Raw genomic sequence first — 18,729 nt, 5'->3', positions numbered from 1 at the left:
AGGACGGGGCTGTGGCCCCCCCACACCCTCTAGCAGATTATTACATGAAGGAACCTTTTAAAAAACAAAAAACAAGCGCGTCCATGCTCACAGGTGTACACACGGGTGATCACACCCACAAACTACACCCTTTTTGGCTCCTACCTCAAAGCACACTGTGTTCTGTTGATCTTATGTGCTGCACAATAATGTTTAACATTTAGTATTTACTGTCATATTCCCATATATCATTGTGATGTTGTTTATTCTATTACTCTTGTTCTCTTCTGCTTGCTTTCTTTTTTTTTTCTCAGCAGGTGATCCAGGTGATCGATATATGCATTTTTTTTTTCTCTGCCCGTTCTGTTGGTTTTTGTCTTTTGCCCTTCTCCCCCGTCCCTCTTCTCAGCTGTTTCTCTTTCCCTCTTTCTTTCTCCCCTTCTTTCCCCCAGTCAAGTCTGTCCCGTATTCAGTAAGTGAAAATAAAATAAACAATAAAAGGTGAATCAAATGGACCATTACGGCAAGGCTGGGATGGTCAGTTTGGTAAAGTAAATCCGTTGGGCATCTTTCTTTGCCTTTAGACAACAATTCTGATGGCAAAAGAGCCAAACGGGACAGGCAAAAAAAAAAAAATAAATAAATAAAAAAAAAAAAAAAAAATATATATATATATATATATATATATATATATATATATATTTAAAACTCACATTTCCTCATCATTAGTACCGGATGCTTTGCACACACATTATTTCAGCAGTGCGGTTCTATTCTAATATAAATGTGCTGTCAGTGGGAAAGATAGACAGCAAGCCAGCAGCAGTATAAAAAAAGAGCGATACCACCCACTCTGCAGGAGCATGTTGTCCTAGTGAATAATGAAAATGCTGCCTGCCACTACAGGGAACAGCTAACTGTCAAATATTGCTCAGTGTAGCCTGATTAGCTTCAGCAGTGATACCATCTGACACTAATGGTGGCTATGGTGCTTTAGCATTATGCTGAAAAAACAAATTAGATGAAGCAAGATATAAAACTTCAATCACAAAACTATAAGGATCATCTAACATACTCGCTGCAATATTGTAACGAAAAGCCAAATACTTCAGTTATTTTCCTCTTTATATTTGGCAGCACACTTCTGTCACACTGCATTTCCATAAATTCTGCTTCAGGCAATGTTGCAACCTGTCTTCTGAGGAGAGTTTCTGCTGTCACCTGCAAAAGCTCCTGTAATTTGTCACTTAGCTTAATGTGCTCAGGAATGGTGCAATATTTTTGTACACCTAGCCTGATGACCTCATTTGATGGTGCAGAATTGGGAGTGCATTGTCCTATAAATGTGTCATTCAAAATATTAGATCACATTCATGCTTCACTTATCTCACAGAGGGAACATCCCACTGCTTTTTACCTTTATTGTATTAGCAATTTAATGTGCAACGCAAATATAAAGTTTTGTATATTTGGACTTTGTGTAGATTTGTCCAGTATATATCAGTAAACTGAAACGAAATGAACTTTATCAGGAGCTATTGCGACTAACTCTGTAACACTGAACTGCAGACAAAAACACACCAAGAGCACTAGGATTCATAACCATATAACACCCAACCCACACGGTGCTGCAATGATGAAGACGCCGTGTATGTCATGTGGAAGGTCGGCCACTCTTATGGATTTTAAACCATGTTACATAGTAAAGGCTGTTTTTCTCAGAGCCCCTCAGTGAATCACAGCAGTCCACGGCCCATTTATCAAAGGTTGCTCATTGATAGCACATTGTCCTTGAGAGAGAGCTCATTCTTAAATGCATGGTAGAGGTCAGCTGTAATAATGTCTGTGCAATGTATAGCTGGAAACATGAGAAATTACAAAGAATGTTTTGGACAAGTAGAATTTATTTGTGGTGAAACGGATAAACTGCACCATAACTCACATCTATATGGGATTTTCAAATGACATTTGGGCTATGTTGCAGGTTTTAAAAAACAAAAAACTGATTTTCAACGAAGGAATGTCAACAGGCTCGTTTGCACCTGTTTTTTCTGGTTCATGCTTTATGTTTCTGAATCGTGTTCACATATGGCGTCTTCTTTGCACGATAGAGCTTTAACCTGGATTTGCTGATGGCACTGTGAACTGTGTTCAGACAATGATTTCTGGAAGTGTTCCTGAGCTCATGCAGTACAAATCTTCTGATGGTATTATGTTCTGTAGATAATGAGACTTTCAAAGTCTTCACAATTTTACATGAGAAATATCATTCTGAAATTGTTTCACAATTTGTAGATGCAGTTTTTCCAGGATTGGTGAACCCATGCCCATCTTTATTTCTGAGGGACTTTCTATCTCTAAGATGCTATTTTTATGCTCAGTCATGGTAAATGGCTTGTATTTGTATAGCGCTTTACTAGTCCCTAAGGACCCCAAAGCACATCCAGTCATCCACCCATTCACACACACATTCACACACTGGTGATGGCAAGCTACATTGGAGCCACAGCCACCCTGGGGCGCACTGACAGAGGCGAGGCTGCCGGACACTGGCGCCACCGGGCCCTCTGACCACCACCAGTAGGCAACGGGTGAAGTGTCTTGCCCAAGGACACAACGACCGAGACTGTCCAAGCCGGGGCTCGAACCGGCAACTTTTCAGAACATTAACATTAACTGAACAGTTGAAAGATGCTGTTTCTTGTAAGCCATTTTTAAAAAATGTAACAGTGATGTTTTCTGTTACCCCTTCAGATCTTGAGTTCTTGGCAGCATATTGTAAACCTCAGGTATAAAAAATCTTGGGGTTGTCTTTGATTCCTTTCTTAAATGTGACTCATGGATCAAATCAGTTTTTAAAAGCCAGGAGCCAGAAAGTCCACTTCTTTAATTAATGCTTAACTAAAGTTAAACATTTCTTTCTATTGATGCCACAGAAAACGTTTGTTTTAAGATAAGATAAGATAAGATAAGATAGAACTTTATTAATCCCTCGGGTGGGTTCCTCTGGGAAATTCGACTTCCAAAAAGCACAGCAACGACCGAAGTTACAGTTACAGAATTGTTATATATATATATATATATATATATATATATATATATATATACACACACACACACACACACACACACATATATATATAAATACAGAGACAAATATAAATAAAATATACAAAGGGGATAAATAGAATAAATAGGAATAAAAAATAAAAATACAAGTGAATTGCACATTTCAAGTATTGAGTCTATTGCACTGTTGACTATTTACAAAAGTATTGCACAAAAGGTATTGTACAGTGAGGTGAAGAGGCACTACAGCTTAGTTGTTCCCCCCTCCTTTGTCCTCCTGTTTCCCCTCCCTCTCCCCACCAGAGAGGAGTTAAACAGTTTGATGGCGTGTGGGACAAAGGAGTTTTTAAGTCTGTTAGTTCTTGTCTTGGGGAGAAGCAACCTGTCACTGAACAGACTCTTCTGATTGTTTATGGCCGTGTGCAGAGGATGCCTGGCATTGTCCATAATGTCCATCAGTTTCTTTAATGTCCTTTTCTCTGCCACTGTCACCAGAGTGTCCAGCTTCATGCCGACCACAGAGCTAGCCCTCCTGATCAGTTTCTCCAGCCTGGATGAGTCCTTCTTTGCTGTGCTGCTCCCCCAGCACACCACAGCATAGAAAAGTACTCCAGCAACCACCGACTGGTAAAACATCCTCAGGAGCTTCCTGCAGATGTTAAAAGACCTCAGCCTCCTGAGGAAGTACAGTCGGCTTTGGGCTTTTTTATACAGGTGCTCTGTGTTGCATGACCAGTCCAGTTTATTGTCCACCCACAGCCCGAGGTACTTGTACTTGTTGACCACCTCCACCTCCTCCCCCTCTATCTGAACCGGCAGTGGACCTTCTCTGGACCTCCCGAAGTCCACAACCAGTTCCTTAGTCTTTGAGGTGTTGAGTTGCAGGTGGTTTGTGTGACTCCATGCGACAAAGTTCCTCACCAGACTTCTGTACTCCTCTTCCTGATCATCCCAGATACACCCCATGATGGCCGTGTCATCTGCAAACTTCTGAATATGGCATAATTCAGAGTTGTAGCAGAAGTCAGAGGTGTACAGGGTGAAGAGAAGAGGGGACAGCACAGTTCCCTGTGGTGCTCCTGTGCTGCTGACCACAGTGTCAGACGTGATGTCCTTCAGCCTGACGTACTGTGGTCTGTCGGTGAGGTAGTCGGAGATCCAAGCCACCAGGCAGGGGTCCACCTCCATCCTGTTCAGTTTTTCCTGAAGCATACAGGGCCGGATGGTATTAAAGGCACTGGAAAAGTCAAGAAACAGGATCCTGACCGTGCCTTTTCCCCCATCCAGGTGTGAGTGGGCTCTGTGTAGGAGGTACAGGATGGCATCCTCCACTCCGACACCCGCCTTGTATGCAAACTGTAGTGGGTCCTGGGCATGTTGTACCTGTGGTCGGAGGAAGTTGAGGAAGAGCCGCTCTAGAGTCTTCATAAGATGTGACGTCAGTGCCACCGGTCGGAAGTCATTCAGCTCATTGGGCCGGTTCTTTTTGGGGACCGGGACGATGCAGGATGTCTTCCATAGGGCGGGCACTCTCCCCAGTCGCAGACTGAGGTTGAAGACTCGTTGTAGCGGCTCCCCAAGTTCAGCAGCACACGCCTTTAGCATCCTAGGACACACCTTGTCTGGGCCTGCTGCCTTTCTGGGGCGAAGCTTCCTCAGTTGCCTCCTGACCTGATCCACTGTGACACTGGGAGATGTTTGGGAGGAGGGGAGGGGGGGAGATGTCTTGCTGCTGAGAGAGGGATTGGAGGAGGGGGGTGTCATGGTGTCAGGAAGGGGGGGAAGCGAGGGAGGCAGGAGAGTGGGGAGAGGACTCTGTAGTGAAGGTGAGGGTGAGAGTGGGGGGGTTGTGGGCTGGTCAAACCTGTTGAAGAAGTTGTTGAGTTCGTTTGCCTTCTCCACAGTCCCCCCCACTGTGCTTTTCTTGGTGTTGTGGCCTGTGATGGTTTTCACACCATTCCAGACCTCCCTCATATTGTTCCTCTCCAACTTCTGTTCCACCTTCCTCCTGTAGGTGTCCTTTGCTTCCCTCAGGCAGCGTTTCACCTCCCGCTGTGCTGCTTTCATGTCCTCCTTCACTTTGCTCCTGAAAGCCTTCTTCTTCATGTTGAGGACAGCTTTGACTTCCTGTGTTACCCACGGTTTGTTATTAGGATAACACCGTACCGTCTTAGCAGGGGCGACTGTGTCCACACAAAAGTTGAGGTAGTCTGTAAGACAGTGTGTCGCCCCCTCTATGTCCTCACCATGTGGGCTCAGGAGCACATCCCAGTCTGTGGTGTCATAGCAGTCTCTCAGAGCATCCTCCTTTTCTGGGGTCCATCTCCGGATGGAGCGCGTTGTGACAGGCTGCCTTTGGACGAGGGGTGTGTATTGTGGCTGTAGGTAAACCAGGTTGTGGTCTGACTTCCCTAGTGGGGGGAGGGGGGGGGGGGTTTGTTTTGTTGGACTGAGCAAAACACTGCTATCACAGATGAACCTGGCTCACAATGATGCTGCTAGATTCCTCACAGGTACATGGAAGCGTGATTTCATCATATTCTTAAATTGTTGCACTGGCTTCCTGTGAAATAGGATCAATTTCAAAATATTGTTGCTCTCATATAACAGCTTGCATTGGCTATGCTGCTCCCTTAGGTCCACTGATCAAAAAAAAGATTATTATAGTTAACTATAATATTTATATATTAGTTAAGTGTAGTTAACTAAAACTAAACAAAAAAAGTTCAAATTTTTAAACTGGAAGATTTTAGTTACTTAAAATACAAATAAAAACTAGACTAACTAAGGTAACTCAAACAATTTCTTGAACTTGGAAAACTAACTAAAATAAAATAAAGATATGGGAGAAATATCCTTAGACTTAAAACTGTAGTCTGTAGTCTAAAAATGGTAACATTTTAGTAAAAACATGTAGACTTTGGAAACTGGATTTTCTACAGTCGTGTTATTTTTATACCTCTAATTATTTGCCAGAATCTTGCCTCTGAAATATGGCCTCCATACAATAATAATTAAAAAAGATCAAAGTGGACACTGAAATTGATAAAAACTAAACATAAACTGAACATTTGTCAACAATAAAAAGTCAAATGAAATAATAAAATCCACTCTGGAAACTAACCGAAGTAAACTGAAGTAAAACGAAAACATCAAAATGAAATAAGATTAAAACGTATATCGGAAATACAAAAGTACAGTAACTCTGTTCCTGATTCCTGATATGTTTTCTGTGATCTGTTGTGAATAAAATAGGGGTTTATGAAGTATATGGAAGTCCTTTCTTTGTGCTTTTAATTACATTTAACAAAGTCCAACTTTTTCGGATTGGGGCTCTGCTGTTTTAGTTGTGTCTTCATGCAGGACAATGAATGTGTCAATTAGTTAAATGCAAGTCAGTTAACAATCAAACAATAACAGTCAATAACAATAACTGCAAAAATCGCTTAAAGAGACAGTATCACAGATTATAATCAATCCATAAGCTTTTAAACTAGCAAGCAAGAGGCCTGCAAGGAATCAATAAAGGAACACCAAAGTGGCATGAACATGTGAAACTTTCATGTCACTTTGTTATTGATTGGTTGATTTATTTGTTTTTGTTTTACTTCACACTTTTTATTTATTGATTTTTTTAAGAGTTGAATCAGAATTTCACCTTTTGATCACCGTCCAAATATGAGAGCCTATCAAATCAGACAAGCGGGCTGCAGGAAATGGCTGGACGGTTTCTCTGGACCACTGGCAGTTTTGTAAGACAACATAAACACCTGTCTAAGTTCTACACGACATCCCGGCCTGTTTTGAATTCCAGTCAAGGTGGAGATGGACTATATCGAGCTATATATTTGTCACTGGCTGTCAGTGTTTTAATAAGTGAGAGCTTCTCTGCAGTTTTCATAAATTGCCTGTTTCATTGTCCACTCTCAATGCCTTTCCTCCCCCACATGTCAACATCTGCAAAACATTGTTGGCTCCCTTCTTTCCTTCATTTACATTTCTCCACTTCTGTCTCTGCCTCTTCCTTACATCACTGGCCAATCCTTCCTTTTCTCCCTCCATGCCACTCCCCCCCTCCCATTTTCTCTCTAGCTCTATTCTAATCTATAAGACAGCTCGTGTCTCTTAAGTCACTCTAATCTTACAACATCAGCCCTGTAATGCGTCTCATTATGAGTTGTGGGCAAGGCAATCAGACTTATAAACCCTTACTCTCTTCCAACTCCCGTCTCCCTTAAATCCACTTTAATTCAAACTCCTCAGTGCTGCGCTGGGGTTTCATTGGGTGTTATATGTATTCAAGGCCAAGGCTTCAGTACCATTCAGCTCTCACACACTTGAGCCACACACAAACACACCACCTGTGCTGTCTCATAGCATCGATTGGTACTAATAAATATGTCACTGGAGTGATTCCTTGAAAATATAGATTATGTCTTAAAGGTAGATCTCCATCCTTAATGCACAAAATTAAGTTGTATCCTGATTATTTAAGTCTGTAGATTTACACAAGAGAAACTCTCACAGCCAGTGATATGAGGTGTTGCTGGTGTTTAGCTGTCTGTGAAAAACCACAAGCACATTTTAATTTATTATGTTTATGTTTACTATGTCATTCACATCACATGTAGATGGCTGCCATCTACAGAGGATCATTTGCTTCCCCTTTCACCCAGCCAGCCACATCAGTGATCGCTGTAATTTGTAGATGTTTTATGTCTAGAAGTAGAGAAGGAACAAATAGAGCGGGGGCTGTCCTTTTTTTGTTGTAATTATTTCCTCCTGAGGTAAACCCCTTTTTTTTGTACTTTGTTTTTTTCGGGTAGGTCATCTGAGTTTGTCTTGGTGAATGGTTCTGTTTGTTCGTTGTTTGGCTTTAGCTCATCCTGATGATATTTTGTTCTTCTTTGTTATTAGATCTACTAAACAATAAATAGAACATTGTGCTTCAATAGTTTTCCATTGGTGCTTGAGGAAATAGCTGCCGTTTCCATGTTGTGTCCTGGCCCCCTAGATGGGCTGCACTCAGATTTCTTGCTTCATGGTCATTTAGTAAGTACTTTGTGTTTGGTTGGCTGTTTTTTTTTTCCTTTGGATAGTTTTGTGACCTCCCCTTCTTGGGAGAAAATAGAGAATTGCTAAAATGTAGATGTGCTTAATGTAGGCAATTTTGATGATATTCAGATTCCCTACAGTGCCTCTGAAACAGAGTTGAAGTCTCTTCTGTGTGCAAAGCTGGTTAAAAAACATGCTTCCTGTAGAGTCGCCTGAGGGAAGCCATGGCCGAGGCTACACCAGAGGCGTAGCAGATATGAAAGTGTCTGAGGTTGCTGAGGTGATCGGTGGTGTTGGGTCCGGCAAAGTCTTGGACCCTCAGAAGGCGGTGATCTATCAAGAACCACTGCTAGAAGGTGGAGGAGCACACTAAGCTACAAATCTCCATATGCCACATTTACACCTGCTTCTGTTCTTCCATGTGCACAGACCACTACTGCTATGGGCTCTGATAACATGCAGCACCTATAATTAGTTCCACTATTTCCTGAAACTGAAGCTGATTTATATTTCTGTGCTTCTGAGTGCACAGCAGGTTCACTAAACTGTGAGGGCAAATGTGAGGAAGTATGTACAAGCTTGTCAGTAAAAGACAGTTTCAACTGTGAAATTGTGAAGAAAACTGTGGTGCACACTTATGAACTTGTCCCTGAGGCTTATCAGCACACATTTAAGAATTGTGGGAAATCTCCAAACCAGATATTTGTGGTTTGGTAAACATTTGATGTCAGGCCGATAAAGTCAAAACCCTGAGAGCTTATTTTGCTTGAAGAGTTTAATAAATATTTCCCAAAGCAGGTAGTTATCCGCCTAAATGAGCAAAAGGTGACATCATTCATCAGAGAAGCAGATCTGTTTACTTTAACCCATAATACCATGTTCTCTGCCTCTGTTTGTCTGGACATGAAAGTAGTTCAGGAAAGGAAAATAAAATCAACATAACTGGGTTGGAAAAAAGTGCACGAGGTCAGCAGAAACCGTGACTGTTTTTTATTGCCATGAGCTGGGGCATTTAATTGCTGTTTGTACAGCAATCCAAAGAAAAAGCAAAGCAAAAAAAAGAAAAAGAAACAGGCCTTATTAAAACTGCCTCTCCATCTGAAATGCTCTTTGAGCCTGACAAGAATCCTGATACTGAGGTAGATTCTCATTTTAAGCCATTCATGTTTGTTTCTTTGACTGGTGATGGAAAAAATAAGGTCCTAGCCACCACTGTTAGGGATAGAGTTGCTTACCATTAATTTATATTGGACTCTGTCCTGCCACTGTCGCCAATGGCCTTTCTTCGAGCACCACTACACACAATGCACCTGCATTCACCCTTAGCGATGAGCCGTGTTAAGGTAGGAGTGCAACCCCAATTACAATTAAAGGCATTTCATTCATTTTAGGGAAATACTTAGCTGGAGGCAGAGTTTTACCTACACCTGAAGCTATTGACATTCTGTTTCCAACTCTGTCACTCCCACCTTGGAGGTGCCAAATGTGTTTCTAGTCTGGTTGATGGTCTCGCTCTCCGAGAGCTAGTGCTAAGTGGGTTGCATGTGAAAGAAAAAATAACTGGTGAGAAGTAGGAAGTAATTGGATAAATATAGAGGCAATATAGTGTGTGTGTGCATGTCTACTTTAAGATGCTGTCACTGAGAACTTTTTGCACACTAATTATAATTCTCCTTCACCTTCTGTCAATTTCTTTCATTGAGAGAATACAATTATCCCAGACACACAGATTGTGGTGGTGAAGGTGTGTGTGTGTGCAAAACTACATCTAGCCAAACATCTTTGCTGTGACTTTACATCGGTGCTGGATAAAATGGCAGAAAAGAGAATCAAAGTTTATGAAATAAACATGGAAGGCTGGCAAAGCTCAGCTTTTAAGTATTCTATCCACTGTCCTAAAATTGCAGTGCAGTGTGGGATGCTACCTGCACATAAAGAGAAATAAACCTGACTTATAAAGACAGTTTTAAAAAGTGAATTCTGTTTTTCAAACATAGCACAATTTATAAAAATACAAAACAAACCTGGCAGCACCCGGTGCTAGCCCTCAGCCTCCCAGTAGATGCATCTGTGGTATGAATTTCAAAATTCTACATCATCTGCTTCTCAAGTTATGGTATTTACAAGACTTTCAGAAAACTTGACCCAACTTGATATTCAGGAGTGCTTTGGACATGAACCAGAGTGGACAGTGATTAAAGAAATCCCAAGTACTTAAACATCCTAGAGACATTTTTCACACACAGTTTAATATGATTGATAATTTGTGGTGTTTACACTTGTGTGTGAAGCTCTGAGAAATATTTCATTTGCTTTGTGATGACCTTATTCATGTTTTAAATGAAAAAGTTTCAATATATATATAAGTTAGAGTAGCTGCTCAGCATGTCTCTTTCTGTCCTAGTCTGTCCTACTTACCTTTCAGTGTTCTGCAAATGTTGAGATATGAGATATTTTTGCATCTTGCAATAAATATTTGTATGTTCTGTGCCACTTTGTGCTTTGCCTGTTTTTTTTTTTAAATTGAAGATCTTGAACAAAGGCTCAAGGTTCTTGCTGTTGACCTTCCAGTTTGATTTATAAATACAGATCGTCCAAACTTGAGATCATAGAAAATACTTAACTAGCCATGAAGTACAACATGAAATAAGTTTTTATAAATCCTGTAATAGCACACTCCCAGACAAACAGTTCATTTCATAATGTGTATCTGTATAAATGTGGATACATTCTAAATTGTTGTTATTTACTAAAACTGTTTAAATGACATGATGACTCATTAATGATCATGAATACCTTTTTTGTAATTAATGTAATACTTTTGTTTTTATAATAATGAATCCATACTTTATAATGCGTGAAAATACTATTATTAAGCATGCTACACATGAGCTTTTGTAACATGCAAGAATAAACCATTTATATTAATTTATAAATGACATACCGAGGAGGAGTAATGGGTTGTAAATGTAACACCTGTAATACCTTACTAATGCTTATTAGTGTGCATTTATTATGATATATATATATATATATATATATATATATATATATATATATATATATATATATATATATATATATATATATATATATATATATAGAGAGAGAGAGAGAGAGAGAGAGAGAGAGAGAGCGAGAGAGAGAGGGAGATTACACATATTACACTGTGTATGTGTATTGTGTACACACTGGCAGGATGATGCATGTTTATGATGTCATCTGTCCTCTGGAGCAGATTGGATTTAATTGGTTGGTCGTTTTCACAGCCACATGTCTCTTTTTTTCTTTTACAAGCACATCTATCAATCACACACACACACACGCATGCACACACACACACACACACACACACACACACGGTTCTAGTAAAAACTCAATCATCTCGGCTGCAGAGCAGTATTTACGTAATATTACACTCAATGAACTATATAAAATTTTGTCTGAGTGATTCTTATCAAACTGTATGAGGACACTTAGTGCATAGACAGAGACATAAATTACAGTTCCTACCAGTCTTCATGAACATACACTGGCCCTCTTGTTCTAACATTGTTCTAACATTGTTCTAACATTGTTTACCGAGGCCCTTACAGCATGAATCTGACTGTACAACGATAGATCAATGTTAGCCTCATGGCCTGGCTTTGTCTTACCCCTGAGAAAATATTGTGTTCTTCCTAGTTTGCAGGCCTTAGTAGCACTGATAACACTGTGAGTCTACTCGGCCTCCCCATTTATCACCTGCAAGTACCAGTTTACAGGACACTTTACTATATAGTACTAAGCACAGATTCTTTCTAATAATTGTTTAAAGTTAGCCTTGTAGTTATGCGTAAAAGAAACAAAAATAATTGGGCTCTGTTTCATCAGTTTCTCCATTTTCTGAGGTTAAAAGAGTCTAGATGAATTCCAAAGCCATTGCTAAAATTCGTATCAGTGTTATATTTGCTATAAGACTTGGGTGATTTTGCAAGTAATCTAAATCTAAAGTGAGCTTACAAATACAGCATCTAGTTTTAAAAAGTTTGAACAACACTTTATTTAATTTTAATTGACTCCACAGCTTCTAGTTGTTTATGTAGGTTTTAGATAATCTTAGTAGCTACCATCACTTGTCAGATTGTACATTTCTTACTGAAACAGCTTGCTACATATGGTAGGAAGCTTTTTCAGTAAGAAACTTTATTCAGCTTCACTTAAAAAAATGGATGCAGAAATTAAGAAACGACCGACCTCATATTTCCAGGTTTCTTGCTCATAATTAAAGTCTATTTTAGAGTAGAAAAATGCAACAACTGAGGAATGAGTAAATTTTCCACTGTTGTGGCTCTGTCCCCTTCACAGGTTTATGAACTTTCACTGGAAAACATCCTGTTGTCAACCATCAAGAGAGATATAGACAGGTCAATGCAGAGAAAAGAGCAGATGTGATGAAATCCTTTGCCATCCACTCGCATCCAAACATCCACACAGCAAACATTCACACTCCGTGTGAGATCACAAGCGGGGACCAGGGTGCTATCAATGCTAGCTAGTCCATCATAAAACTGCAGAGCAGCACTGCAGCAGCCTCAGTCCCACCACCAACTAGACTCCTGGCTCTTGTACCGGTGGCTGTGGAGTTCTTTTCTGTAGCTTTATGAGGTGGAATATAACAAACCTGGCTGCTGAGATGGTGGAATATAGATATTTAAAATCTTCTGTGTCTTATCATGCAGGGTAATAGAGATGAGTTGTGCAGTACATAAAATGGAAACTTTCTACTACAGTTTCAAAGTAAACTGTTCAACTTCTTTCCTTGGAAGTCACTGAAAGTCCTCTGTACTGACATCCCACATCAACCTACATTGCTAGTTGCCAAGTACTTTTAAATGAACTCAGTTTGAAATGGACTTAATTAAAGTCGAAAGCAACATCTCAAATATCCCAAAATTTAAGTGTATATGCGTACTCCATAAAACTACAGCAAGACAGACTGCACTGACTCTACAGATTATACCAGAGAATCAGTGATGTGAATGGTGTGCTTTGATAAACACAGAATTTGATGTGTTTACAGATAATAAGATTTTAAGAAACTGCAGCCTCAGTCACACTTGGATTCCCAGTAAAAACTGCATGTACATGAAGGCAGAAACATACATATATGTTTATGCATGGATGATCCTGAATTCCACTCCAGTCTTTAACCATGAACTCATGTAGAAGCTTGTTTGCACTAAAAATGCTTAGACAAGGCCATGAAAAGCAAACCCCCCCCCCCCAAAAAAAAACAAACAAGAAAAACAAAAGCAATGTGACTTCACCTTAATTGAAATTCAGGGTTTTGTTGAAGCAGTGGAGAAAATGAGGTGCTTTATTTAGTGCACTAAATGCACAGTACTAACCTAATGAAATTATTCTAAACAATCAAAAGTAGACCACTAAGACTTTAATAAGCAACAATAATTTTTCTTTCATGTGTACAGTATACGTGCCTTTCACATGTGTATATATATGTGTAGCTCAGTGTCTACTGCATGTACCCTGCTATAAGTGTGCATGTGTATTGGTTTATATCCAGACAGGTTGATTCATGAGACTCATTCCTCCTATTGGGTTCCCTATCGATTAGGTCGGCTGTGGCTTGCTGCTGACCGGAGCCTGAAAACCTCAGAGCAGTTACCGTTAACAGATACACAGTGGCTGGGATGTATGGGGATCTGTGGGGCCTCTGAAGACGTCACACGGCAAGTGGGGGAGAAAGGGGTGTGTTGATGCCACGCTTACATATGAAACAATATGACACTACACAGCGATGAGGAGCAAGAGCGAGACCACATGGGGTTGGCTGCAGTTAGTTAAATGAAAATAAAATGAGGATTACCTAAAGCCAAAAGACTACCACCATAGTCTGTTTTACTGACACGAAGGTTTCACCTATTTGATAAATGATAAGTCGGCCGGTGCATCGAGCCACCTGGGGGGCTCTTCAACTGGTGGGGGAGGTTGTTACATCTTGCAGGAGCTTTCCTCTCTTCAGGAACTCACTCTGCAGGAGGGGGAGATACAGGAGAGGTGGAGGAAGATCTCAGCCTGGGCGTCTATTGTCTTCTGTATCACATGTATCAACACTACATATGAGTGGGCGGAGGGAGGTTTGGAGTCTTCAAACCCCCTTCAGCGGGGCTAGGAGGAGAAGTTGGCCGTCCGACTGGGGTCTGGAATGTGGGGCCTCCCTGCTGCTGCGGAGTCGGGGCGATCTGCTTCTCCCCACCGCAGGGAAAAGGGTAACATCACCTGGTTCTGGGTGCAGTTTCCCCCTCCAGGGGCAAGGGTACCTAGACCCGGGGCTTAGAGTACGCTTGGGGAGTGTGATCGTGTGTACAGCGTCTCTTTATGTCTGTCTCCACGTTGGGTGAGTGTTGAGTAATTGCATATGAGAGCATGAGGGAGGAAATGGATGTTTGTATATGTGTGTGCTTGTATGTCTGTGTCTATATGTCAGGTCGGGTATCAGACGCCACCTCTCTGGGGACATCTCAGGCCCTCTAAGGTTTGGAGGCCCCCCACCACTTCCCCTGCCAGTGGCAGACGCCCTCAGACATCGGTGCGTTGGTGGTTCTTTGTGTCCGGGGATGGGCGTCCAGGTACACACCGGCCCACTCCTTGGTGGCTGCTTATCAGGGCCTGGAGCCTGGGGCTCGCTCGGGCCACTTCGGGGGTGGGGTGCCCTCGGCCTCTCGGCCCGGGGCTCGGTCACTCTGGCGCAGCTGGCTGCCGGCGGAGCTCACGGGCACGTCACTGCTACCCCCCCTGGCTTATGCTCCGCGGCTGCTGAGTGAGCCCTCATCTGGGACTCTCCTCAGCTCTTTCTGGGACAGTGGCGCGGCTGCCCCTCTGTTGGTCTTCCTTGGTCTCTTGTGTTCTGAGGGCCTCCGGATGTCTAGAGTTTTGATCTCCTCCATACCTGCTTCATGCCCTGGAGGACGGGGCAGTGGCTCCCCACACCCTCTAGCAGATCATTACATGAAGGAACCTTTTAAAAACAAGCGCATTCATGCTCACAGGTGTACACACGGGTGATCACACACACAAACTACACCCTTTTTGGCTCCTACCTCAAAGCACACTGTGCGCCGTCGATCTTAGCACAATAACGTTTAATATTTAGTATTTACAGTTATATTCACATAGATCATCGTGATGTTGTTTATTCTATTGCTCTCGTTTTCTTCTGCTTGTTTTCTTTTTTCATTCTCAACAGGTGATCCAGGTGATTGATACATGTTTTTTTTTGTCTGCTTATTTTCTTGGTTTTTGTTTCTTGCCCTTTATCCCCGTCCCTCTTCTCCGCCGTTTTTCTTTCCCTCTTTCTTTCTCCCTTCTCTTTTCCTCATTCAAATCTGTGCCGTATCTAGCAAGTGAAAATTAAAAATAAAATAAACAATAAAAGGTGAATCAAATAGACCATTACGGCAAGGCTGGGATGGTCAATTTGGTAAAGTAAATCCATTGGGCATCTTTCTTCGCCTTTAGACAATAATTCTGATGGCAAAAGAACCAAACGAGATAGGCAAAAAAAAAAAAATGTAAAATTGAATGAAACTGATGTAAATTGCTATTGTGTGTTTGTGTGTTGATTGTCCTCATTGTCCTCATGCTTTTGTTAAATTAGGCTTCATGTTTCCCTCTCCTCCTTCTCAGAAAACCTGATCTCTACGCAGTACTGCTGTGTAGAGATGACTGTGCTCACAGTCGATTACAGTTGGCAGGAGTGGACTGTTAGCCACCAACTCTGTCTGTCATCGCTTCCTCAGACCCACAGTTGTAGTGTCATGACCTTGAGGAAACACAGGAAAGTCTGCCTGTTTGTGTGCCTGAAAAATAAAACAGGACTGACATTTAAAGGTTGAGATTTGGGGAAATACGCTGAAAGAAGCGAACCTCTTAATCCTAAATGGAGTACTTCATAGTAAAATTACATTTGGTATTAAATTCATGTCCAAGTATGAGAAAAGGTAAGTTGAAAAGTTCATTTTATTTCCTTCTATTTACTACGGGAATGGATATCATCAAATCCGTTATTCCACTTCAAACCCACTCAGGGTTTAAAGCTTCACTTTAAAATGAGCAGCAACAAACCACTGACTGAGCTCACTCATAATACCACACACTATACAGAATGGAACAATTGTTTTAAAAAACAGGGAAGTGTTGTTCCCAAATTAAAGTCATATGAGTAAAGGTGCATGGATGTGAATGTGTGATGGTGTGTAATAATGTATGCGATTGGCCCCGGGGTAGTAACCAGCACCAGCTGTTTGTAATAAGCTGTGGCTGGTAATGAACACACCCTCTAAGCTGTGGAGCTTCAGGACACAGAGGCTCATCCACAGCAATGGTCTGATCCAAACTTAGCAAACACCCCTGCTGCTCCCATAATATAATCAAATTACTCTTTTCCCCTCCTCAAATGCTAGATGTTGCTTAAACACACATGGAGTTGGATCAACAGAATAGATGTGTGATCAACCTGGACTTGACACAAATGATGGGGGTATAAATTGGATGTGTTTTCACACCGCATGCACTAAAAATTCAAGAGTCTTCCAGACTAGCGTCCTCTCCTTAAAATGCATTGTTTTATTTGAACCTTTCATCTCTGTATCCTTGTTTTTCTAGGATTTTCTTCTACCTGCTCTTGTAAGCCCCGAAGACACTGCAGTTGTTTTTTTTCTTACAATCTGCTGCACGTTAGCCCTCACTAAAAGTTAAACATACCTTCAGCCTCACATTAAAACAAAAAACATCAAAATATCTGTCATAAATTCATTATCTTTGCTTCAGTAAAGCTTCCACTGATGAAAAAAGTCTTTCAAGAATACTGATCAAATCCTAGCTCATTAGAAATTACAGGGAGTATAGTCGCCTCTATACTGCGATCTTTCAACAAGATGGAAAAATGAAAAAAGCTTTGGAGTGAAGGAAATCACATCTGAGGGCTGGTGGTCTGTGCAACTTCTCTTTGATTTGAGGATTAGAGCTATGGACTGTTCGTTGCTGTCTTAACAATTACTCTGAGGCTAATAGAAGTGGACATCATAAATCTTCACATGCTGGCATCAATGTGCATCTCGCAGAGCTCTGCATCTCTTATTTCTAACATGTAGTCTCACACTGTTAAGCAGAATACAGCAAGTTCAACGATCACACACTATCAACCCGCCATCATTTATAACAACCCAAGGCAATTTCTCAGCAGTCAAGATATTACAGTTTAATTTATTTGTTTGAGGCAGGACAGAGATGAAATATAATGGCAGTAAGTTTGACTGGTTGCCATGTCAGAGATCTCTCCAGCCTCCGAAGAAAGGCTGGATGTCAGCAGAGCAGTTACATAGTCGCCAATAGGAAGAGGAATATTATAGAAGTCATTGATGTTAATAATAGTATTTCTAGGCAACACTGCAGTAAAACTAAATATACATGCTGACTCTTATTTGTCCTGATTACTTATTAATAAAGGCCTGAATATGTGGATGTCAGAAAAGTTAAGTTCTATAACCCAGTCCCTGCCAGACCCCACATTAGATATTATGCAGTGGCAGGATACATATTAGCTTAGGCAGGTGTATTAAAAAACAATATCCCTTTCAAAATTAGCCAGCAAGAATAATCCTCAGTAGAAATCACACAAAAAAAGGTATTTGACGAGAGCTAAAGAGCGGAGTACACAAGAAGAATTTTGATAAGGTCAATAGCCGTTTTACAAACAGCTGTAAATCTTAGTTCAAATGTGCATCCATAAAAACGCCACTGGAAAGTGATTGTGATTAAATCAAGAAGAAAAAAAATACTGTATTTTTTTTCTAATAATCTTAAATAGAAGAATATCCATCCATTAGATATCCAAATCTGCATCCTTAAACGTCTGTTGGCTCAAAATTTTCATATTTAAGTCAACACTCAATTAAGACACAGTGGGGCATAAAATGGCATAAATGGTGCCTCAAATGGAGCAAATGAGTGCCCATTTAATTGTAGTGAGTTAAACCGGTTCCCTGTGGTAAAGTATAAGAGCCGGACGCCTTGAGTAGTAATTATCTCAGGTAGCTATCTCATTACCATTCTCCTTTAGTATGTAAATTTGGCCACAGGCTTGAGTTTTTATTGTGGATTGCCCATTTTGTTGTGCTCTTCCTATCCTGTGTTATTTATCAGGAGGCAGGGAATACCTTAAGTATTGGTTACATTTCCAGGTATAATGGAATGTTATTTTTGTCCTGTTTGCCATGCTTTTTAAAACAAATGTAACAGAAATGTGCAAAATACACATCTTTCTTTCAAGGTATCAACTAAGTAAATGGTTTACAAAATGTTCAAATGTTCAAAAGCATAAATCCCCAAGTGCTTCCATCATCTGAGAAACTGAAGCCCCAGTGGATTAAAACCACAAGGGGCATTCTTAACAAATTGTGCAGTTAATGTGGCTTTTATTATGAGGACTGAGCCTGTACAGGCCAGACGTACATCAATATGCTAGTTATGCTACGTTGAAAATGTGAAGTTTGGTTAAAAGGTTATATATATTTTTTCATTTTATTGTTCCATTAAATGTATTTTAATGTTAGCAATAAATTT

At 40.8% G+C, this 18,729-nt stretch overlaps 1 protein-coding gene across 6 annotated transcripts in view; it reads right to left on the bottom strand.

The window, feature by feature from the left end:
* The window catches only part of nrxn2b (neurexin 2b), a 712,610-nt gene that overhangs the window by 456,917 nt on the left and 236,964 nt on the right, over positions 1-18,729 (bottom strand). The window lies entirely within an intron of this gene.

The sequence above is a fragment of the Copadichromis virginalis genome, linkage group LG3, assembly GCF_057382275.1.
Source record: "Copadichromis virginalis isolate Kocher_CV1m ecotype Utaka linkage group LG3, C_Virginalis_male_GT1.1, whole genome shotgun sequence".
NCBI classification, from domain to species: Eukaryota; Metazoa; Chordata; class Actinopteri; order Cichliformes; family Cichlidae; genus Copadichromis; species Copadichromis virginalis.
This window is presented reverse-complemented; position numbering and strand designations above follow the sequence as displayed.